The sequence below is a fragment of the Triticum urartu genome, unplaced genomic scaffold, assembly GCF_003073215.2.
Source record: "Triticum urartu cultivar G1812 unplaced genomic scaffold, Tu2.1 TuUngrouped_contig_668, whole genome shotgun sequence".
Lineage (NCBI taxonomy): Eukaryota > Viridiplantae > Streptophyta > Magnoliopsida > Poales > Poaceae > Triticum > Triticum urartu.
The window spans coordinates 59,183-68,712 of record NW_024117460.1 but is presented as its reverse complement, the minus strand read 5'-3'; the positions used below and the strand labels follow the sequence as shown (position 1 = coordinate 68,712).

The window sequence follows — 9,530 nt, the reverse complement described above, 5'->3', positions numbered from 1 at the left end:
ATGTTGTTAGGAATTACCAAAACCACCTAGGGATAGTTGCATTCAATCTTCCCCTTTTTGGTAATTGATGACAACATATAGATCAAAGCTTCGACAAATGATAATAAGAATGAAAAACATTGTCGCTTTGAGAAGTATGTGAAAAGCAAGAGCTCCCCCTAAATTTATGCATGGTTTAAGATTTGCTTTGGACTGCAAATTCACAATGAGTTAGGATCATGGGTTACTCTTCCATGTCACATACATCTTGGTGGAGCGCTCAAAATGATAATAAGTAAATATATGCACTCATCACCAAGAAAAGTGAATGATCATATGGGGATATAAAGGGATAATGTCATCCAACAAGCATTAAGGTAGCATATGATCAAACACATGATCATCCAAGTATCACACACAAGCATAAAGTATCTCAAACAAGCAAATAAACAAATTTCAACCACCAAGAAATAAGAGAGAATAAAAAGCAACACTCTCTCTCGAAGCCTATGATATATACATTTTCTCCCCCTTTGGCAACAAGTTAACAAAAATTTCATAAAAATGCATAGTGCTAGATCGACTCTCAGGCTTGGTCTTCAGGTGGTGGTGTAGATAAAACTCCGAGGACGAAGGCATTAGTTGATGTAGATGGAGCTGGTGGAGTGGGTGCTGGAGCTGGTGGCACTGAAGTTGTAGCTGGTGTAGATGAAGTTGCTCTGGTGTGTAACAGGCACTGCAGCAGATCTCTGTCCTCTGGGTACTCTAGCAAAAGCACACTACACCACGGTAGAGCTTATGTGACACACTTCTATGGGAAAAGGTCCACTAGTCTCTATGAAAAAACTGTCGGGATAGCTATGAAGTTTTGCACCCGGACCATGTGTCGGTGTAGATACATCATTGTGGACACACTATTGTCAGCAACTACGAAGCAACAACTTAGCTGTCGGCAACTGGCTAACAACACGTTGTGTGTCGGCACATGTGTGGGCCCTAACAATTTATGTGTCAGTGTAGGTACATGCTTAGTGACATCCAATATGTCGCCGTATGTAGGGTATATGGACACGGAATAAGTGTCGGCGTAGGTGCACACGTGTCAAGCCACTGAAGCTTGGAATTTTTTTTTCTTTACAAAATCCTGAAACTTGGAAAGTTGGCGCGCCATTTAGGCATGAGACAGGAATTTGTTTTGGCTGGCCCGTGCAAAATATCCCCCAAATCAGACCAAGTCCGTAACCTACCCGTGCCAGCCGCCGCCCTCGCACCCCATCCCTATCCCTCGTCCTCGCGCTCAACCCACGGCCCTGCCGCCGTCGCAGCCGTATTCGCTCTCCACCCACGGTCCTGCTGTCGTCGCCGCCGTCCTCGCGCTCTATCCGAGATCGAGCCTCCGTCCTCCCGCTCCGCCCGAGATCCAGCAGCCGTCGTCGTGCTCCACCCGAGATCGAGCCGCCGTCCTCGCGCTCTGCCAAAGATCCAGCCGCCGTCCTCACGCTCAGGGATCCGCCCCCTCCCATGATCCCCGTCCTCCAACCCCCAACTTCGTCCTTCACATGATCCCTGGCGCTTCTCCCCTGTCGCCCCCGCCTCGGCCCCCAGCCCTACCACAAGCTCTCCATCCATGCTCCCCGTTCCTGCTGCCGCTGGTAGAGATCCATCCAAGAGCTCTCCATCCCGCTGCGCCCCTCCCGAAGCCAGCCGTTTGTTGCTGCAGATATCCGCACAGACTCTTCTTTTCCAATAGGTAAGCATCGGCTCCTCCGGAGATATCCTTTTCTGTACTGCTGCATGATGCGTGCTTGTGCATTGCTGAACTTTAAACCATGTGTCATTGCTGAACTCTGAAAATTAGGGTAACACTTTCATATCTTCTGCTAATATTTGTTTATTGTATAGTTCTTATTCCTATTTCTCAGCATCTCAATTTTGATACATAGATTGGTGCTACAAAACACAGCAAGCCATCTGACATCCATATCTCACAACTGATTTTCATTTTTATATTATCATACGAATATGAACTCTTTATCTCCTTTAAATTAGAAAGTGATCATTCCTTTAATATCTGATATGGGTGAATGTTCATATGCTGTTAGTAGTGTGACTTCCTGATTTCTAGGTGGTTCAATTTTGTTATTTAAAGCCGTGACTCATTGTGTGACTTCCAATTCTGTGGGTGAGTTGTCGTGGTCAAACGGAAGCTCCTGTAGGTGCATAACCTCTGAGTTTTTTTACATGAAGCACTTTTGATTGTCAATACATATTTCTATGTTATATAGTGCAAATGATTGAGTTGGCTTCAACTTCGTTGTAGAACTGAATGGTGTTTGTGCTGTAACATCTTGTAGTTTCTGATGCTTCATGGTTTAATTTTGGGTCGACTTGCTTGGTGTTGTAGGAGTGGTTGTACATGATGTTGAGCTTGCAGGGCAGCAAGTATGTGGTACTACCTGTCAACGAGGACGAGGAGGTGGGCGAGCGGAGGGCACCGAGATGGACCCTCAGTCCAGTCAGCGTTTGAGGAGGCACATTCCAATTTTATTCTCCATCACTTTTGAATTGCATTGTCATCTACACTAGATATTTATGAATAACGGTGTCTTCGTTTGATATAATTTTTTATGTGAGCATGGTGTTGTTTTCTTTTTGCATGAATATGGCATTAGCATTCAAACCTTAGGTTCAACATATACTCGTATCTTCCTTTGCATCCACATACCTTCAACTACTTGAAGCTGCATATGGTTTCCAGAGGGGAGTTGCAAGTTCCTATCACATTCAAACCTTAGAGGCACCTTCTCATAGTGCCTCACACCACATTGTTCGGACATGTGAATTCAAATGGTAGAGTCAGCCGCCTCGGTGCAGTGGCTAGATAGTTCCAGAATTCAGACTTTTAATGTACTTTTATGAGATGTTCGTGTTCATTCTGGTTGATGGCGTAATTTATGTTCTTTTGACAAGTTCATTCATTATACTAACCAAGTACGTAACTTGTAGACCTTTGGCCTTTACTTTATGATTTAATTTATGGGAAGTCGAGTTATCTATATTGAACACATTTTTTGTAGGATGGTTGACACATGTCTACACATTTTGTTAGAGCAATTTGCAGTGGAAGAAATAGCCTCAAACTGATAAGAAGGCAACGGTTATTTCTATGAAGTAACGTTTATTGTTGTAGATCAAGGATGACAAGAAGGCAACTAATGTACCAGGTGCAGGTACTAAACATACTACATACATTAAGTTTATTATTTCTCTCTTAGAAATATACATAGATCATTTTGAGCCTTGACTAGAGAGCCAAATTTCTGCCTGAACTTATAGCATTACTAGATACGTTTTGTATCTTGCTGATAAAACTCCACATACTGCAGTTTATAATTAAAAATATGAAAATGACACAACATGATTTGAAGCGCACATGCATTGCTTAGGAGTTAAACATACACACATTAGTTTGGTGTTATCCCTTTGGTGGTCACAATCTGTACCATTATTTTCAAACTTTGAAGATCACATCAGCTAAATTCGTATTAGAACAAATACAACTTCACATTGGCTTATCCTACTACTGTTTCTTGCATGTAAGACGTTGAATAGCATTTGTAGATATGCCTGCCATGGCGAAATACTTATTCTATGCATATGTAGATATGTCTGCATGATGATTCCTTTCAGCATTTTATAAATATTTTACCTCATGTATGACAGAACTATGTTATGTGTGTTATGGACATATGTCATAAATAGTTCATTATTGTGCTTCTCTTGGCTTCCAATCTCCCTATGAGCTTCAAAGCACTTGAGCTGACTGCACTTTCTACCAAATTCTTGTGTACTATTTTCAGGTAATCAACAACCTAGTACGCATGGATGTGATGACTTTGAAGTGTTCTGGAGCATTTGGCTGTCTGCAGTATTTTGGACCAGACAACTTAATTATAATCGTGAATCTTATGTGTTTTCTGGACCATTTATTGCTCAAGTGTTATGGAGTAGAAATCTTGTGCTCATGGATGTTACTCAATTATTTGGACCATTTAGTGTTTGAACTATTTTAGACCAGCGAATAGAGGTCCTTTTATGTGACTTGTGTTTTCTGGATGGTTGCCAAGATGGCCAAACTTTGCTTTTGTGAAGATTGACTTGTGCTTGAACCTGCGAGCAATATATATATATATATGTGTGTGTGTGTGTGTGTGTGTGTGTGTGTAATTTTGTTACCATTTTATCAATGATTGTGCAATGTGTTTGTGGATAACAGTTGAGCATTGTATATAACATTTGAATTAGAGCTGTATCCAATTGTTGTTTTGGCTGTGCACGATCTTACCAACAATTTATATGTCGGCAAAAGCATTCCAACGCAGAAAGTGTGGGCAAAAGTATACCCCTAACTAGACAAACCATGTGTTGGCAATACTAAATGCCTTTAGACAGACTAAGTGTTGGGGAACGTAGTAATTTTAAAAAAAAATTATGCACACGCAAGATCATGGTGATGCATAGCAACGAGAGGGGAGAGTGTTGTCTATGTACCCTCGTAGACCGGAAGCGGAAGCGTTAGCACAACGTGGTTGATGTAGTTGTACGTCTTCACGGCCCGACCGATTAAGCACCGAAATTACGACACCTCCAAGTTCTAGCACACGTTCAGCTCGATGACGATCCCCGGACTCCGATCCAGCAGAATGTCAGGGAAGAGTTCCGTCAGCACGACGGCGTGGTGACGATCTTGATGTTCTACCGTCGCAGGGCTTCGTCTAAGCACCGCTACAATATTATCGAGGATTGTGGTGGAGGAGGGCACCGCACACGGCTAATAGATCTCAAGGATCAATTGTTGTCTATTTGGGGTGCCCCTGCACCCGTATATAAAGGAGCAAGGGAGGAGGAGGCCGGCCCTAGGAGGGGACGCTCCAAGTGTGGAGTCCTACTAGGACTCCCTAGTCCTAGTAGGATTCCACCTCCCATATGGAATAGGAAAAGAGGAAGGGAAAAGGAGAAGGAAGGAAGGGGGCGCCCCCCTTCCCTAGTCCAATTCAGACCAGACCAAGGGGAGGGGTGCGGCCACCCTTGAGGCCCTTTTCCTTCTTTCCCGTATGGCCCAATAAGGCCCAATACGTATTCCCATAACTCTCCGGTACTCCAGAAAATACCCGAATCACTCGGAACCTTTCCGATGTCCGAATATAGTCGTCCAATATATCGATTTTTACTCCTCGTCATGTCCCCAATCTCATCCGGGACTCCGAACTCCTTCGGTACATCAAAACACATAAACTCATAATATAACTGTCATCGAAACCTTAAGCATGCAGACCCTACGGGTTCGAGAACAATGTAGACATGACCAAGACACGTCTTCGGTCAATAACCAATAGCGGAACCTGGATGCTCATATTGGCTCCCACATATTCTACGAAGATCTTTATCGGTCAGACCGCATAACAACATACGTTGTTCCCTTTGTCATCGGTATGTTAATTGCCCGAGATTCGATCGTCGGTATCTTAATACCTAGTTCAATCTCGTTACCGGCAAGTCTCTTTACTCGTTCCGTAATACATCATCTCACAACTAACTCATTAGTTGCAATGCTTGCAAGGCTTATGTGATGTGCATTACTGAGAGGGCCCAGAGATACTTCTCCGACAATTGGAGTGACAAATCCTAATCTCGAAATACGCCAACCCAACATGTACCTTCGGAGACACCTGTAGAGCTCCTTTATAATCACCCATTTATGTTGTGACGTTTGGTAGCACGCAAAGTGTTCCTCCGGCAAACGGGAGTTGCATAATCTCATAGTCATAGGAACATGTATAAGTCATGAAGAAAGTAATAGCAACATACTAAATGACCGGGTGCTAAGCTAATGGAATAGGTCATGTCAATCACATCATTCTTCTAATGATGTGATCCCGTTAATCAAATAACAACTCTTTTGTTCATGGTTAGGAAACATAACCATCTTCGATTAACGAGCTAGTCAAGTAGAGACATACTAGTGACACTCTGTTTGTCTATGTATTCACACATGTATTATGTTTCCAGTTAATACAATTCTAGCATGAATAATAAACATTTATCATGATATAAGGAAATAAATAATAACTTTATTATTGCCTCTAGGGCATATTTCCTTCAGTCTCCCACTTGCACTAGAGTCAATAATCTAGTTCACATTGCCATGTGATTTAACATCAATGTTTCACATTACCATGTGATTAACACCCATAGTTCACATCGACATGTGACCAACACCCAAAGGGTTTACTAGAGTCAATAATCTAGTTCACATCGCCATGTGATTAACACCCAAAGAGTACTGAGGTGTGATCATGTTTTGCTTGTGAGAGAAGTTTAGTCAACGGGTCTGCCACATTCAGATCCGTAAGTATTTTGTAAATTTCTATGTCAACAATGCTCTGCATGGAGCTACTCTAGCTAATTGCTCCCACTTTCAATATGTATCCAGATTGAGACTTAGAGTCATCTGGATTGGTGTCAAAACTTGCATCGACGTAACCCTTTACGACGAACCTTTTGTCACCTCCATAATCGAGAAACATATCCTTATTCCACTAAGGATAATTTTGACCAATGTCCAGTGATCTACTCCTAGATCACTATTGTACTCCCTTGCCAAACTCAGGGCAGGGTATACAATAGGTCTGGTACACATCATGGCATACTTTATAGAACCTATGGCTGAGGCATAGGGAATGACTTTCATTCTCTCTCTATCTTCTGCCGTGGTAAATTTTTGAGTCTTACTTAACTTCACACCTTTGTAACACAGGCAAGAACTCCTTCTTTGACTGTTCCATTTCAACTACTTCAAAATCTTGTCAAGGTATGTACTCATTGAAAAACTTATCAAGCGTCTTGATCTATCTCTATAGATCTTGATGCTCAATATGTAAGCATCTTCACCGAGGTCTTTCTTTGAAAAAATCCTTTCAAACATTCCTTTATGCTTTGCAGAATAATTCGACATTATCTCCAATCAACAATATGTCTTTCACATATACTTATCAGAAATGCTGTAGTGCTCCCACTCACTTTCTTGTAAATACAGGCTTCACCGCAAGTCAGTATAAAACTATAATTTTAACTCCGAGATGCTTGCACCAGTCCATAGATGGATCGCTGGAGCTTGCATATTTTGTTAGTACCTTTAGCATTGACAAAACCTTCTGGTTGCATCATATACAACTCTTCTTTAATAAATCCATTAAGGAATGCAGTTTTGTTTATCCATTTGCCAGATTTCATAAAATGCGGCAATTGCTAACAAGATTCGGACAGACTTAAGCATAGATACGAGTGAGAAACTCTCATCGTAGTCAACAACTTGAACTTGTCGAAAACCCTTTTTGCGACAATTCTAGCTTTGTAGATAGTAACACTACTATCAGCGTCCGACTTCCTCTTGAAGATCCATTTAATCTCAATGCCTCGCCGATCATTGGGCAAGTCAATCGAAGTCCATACTTTGTTCTCATACATGGATCTCATCTCAGATTTCATGGCCTCAAGCCATTTCGCCGAATCTGGGCTCGTCATCGCTTCCTCATAGTTCGTAGGATTGTCATGGTCAAGTAACAGGACCTCCAGAACAGGATTACCGTACCACTCTGGTGCGGATCTCACTCTGGTTTACCTACGAGGTTCGGTAGTAACTTGATCTGAAGTTACATGATCATCATCATTAGCTTCCTCACTAATCAGTGTAGTAGTCAGAGGAACAGATTTCTGTGATGAACTACTTTCCAATAAGGAAGCAGGTACAATTACCTCATCAAGTTCTACTTTCCTCCCACTCACTTCTTTCGAGAGAAACTCTTTTTCTAGAAAGGATCCATTCAAAGCAATGAATTTATTGCCTTCGGACCTGTGATAGAAGGTGTACCCAACATCTTCTTTTGGGTATCCTATGAAGACGCACTTCTCCGATTTGGGTTAGAGCTTATCAGGTTGAAACTTTTTCACATAAGCATTGCAACCTCAAACTTTAAGAAACGACAGCTTAGGTTTCTTGCCAAACCATAGTTCATACGGTGTCGTCTCAACAGATTTAGATGGTGCCCTATTTAACATGAATGCAGTTGTCTCTAATGCATAATCCCAAAACGATAGTGGTAGATCGATAAGAGACATCATAGATCGTACCATATCTAATAAAGTACGGTTATGACGTTCGGGCACACCATTACACTGTGGTGTTCCAGGTGGCGTGAGTAGTGAAACTATTTCACATTGTTTTTAACTGAAGGCCAAACTCGTAACTCAAATATTTGACTTCTGCGATCATATCGTAGAAACTTTTATTTTTGTTACGATGATTCTCCACTTCACTCTGAAATTCTTTGAACTTTTCAAATGTTTCAGACTTGTGTTTCATCAAGTAGATATACTCATATCTGCTCAAATCATCTGTGAAGATCAGAAAATAATGATACCTGCCGCGAGCCTCAATATTCATCGGACCACATACATCAATATGTATGATTTCCAACAAATCTGTTGCTCGCTCCATCCGGAGAACGGAGTCTTAGTCATCTTGCCCATGAGGCATGGTTCGCAAGCATCAACTGATTCATAATCAAGTGATTCCAAAAGCCCATCAGCATGGAGTTTCTTCATGCGCTTTACACCAATATGACCTAAACGGCAGTGCCACAAATAAGTTGCACTATCATTATTAACTTTGCATCTTTTGGTTTCAATATTATGAATATGTGTATCACTACGATCGAGATCCAACGAACCATTTTCATTGGGTGTGTAACCATATAAGGTTTTATTGATGTAAACAGAACAACAATTTATTCTCTTACTTAAATGAATAACCGTATTGCAATAAACATGATCAAATCATATTCATGCTCAACGCAAACACCAAATAACACTTATTTAGGTTCAACACTAATCCCAAAAGTATAGGGAGTGTGCGATGATGATCATATCAATCTTGGAACCACTTCCAACACACATCGTCACTTCACCCTTAACTAGTCTATGTTCATTCTGCAACTCCTGTTTCGAGTTACTACTCTTAGCAACTGAACCAGTATCAAATACCGAGGGGTTGCTACGAACACTAGTAAAATACACATCAATAATCTGTATATCAAATATACCATTGTTCACTTTGCCATCCTTCTTATCCGCCAAATACTTGGGCAGTTCCGCTTCCAGTGACCAGTCCCTTTGCAGTAGAAGCACTTAGTCTCAGGCTTAGGACCAGACTTGGGCTTCTTCACTTGAGCAGCAACTTGCTTGCCGTTCTTCTTGAAGTTCCTCTTCTTCCCTTTGCCCTTTTCTTGAAACTAGTGGTCTTGTCTACCATCAACACTTGATATTTTTTTTGATTTCTACCTTCGTCGATTTTAGAATTACGAAGAGCTTGGGAATCGTTTCCATTATCCCTTGCATATCATAGTTCATCACGAAGTTCTACTAACTTGGTGATGGTGACTAGAGAATTCTATCAATCACTATTTTATCTGGAAGATTAACTCCCGCTTGAT

At 41.4% G+C, this 9,530-nt stretch overlaps 1 long non-coding RNA gene across 1 annotated transcript; it reads left to right on the top strand.

The window, feature by feature from the left end:
• Positions 1–1,184: 1,184 nt before the first annotated feature.
• Positions 1,185–4,130, top strand: LOC125530949. The gene is made up of 3 exons (XR_007293019.1): positions 1,185–1,729; positions 2,384–3,209; positions 3,840–4,130. It is a non-coding gene; the product is annotated as an uncharacterized LOC125530949 (long non-coding RNA).
• Positions 4,131–9,530: the final 5,400 nt, after the last annotated feature.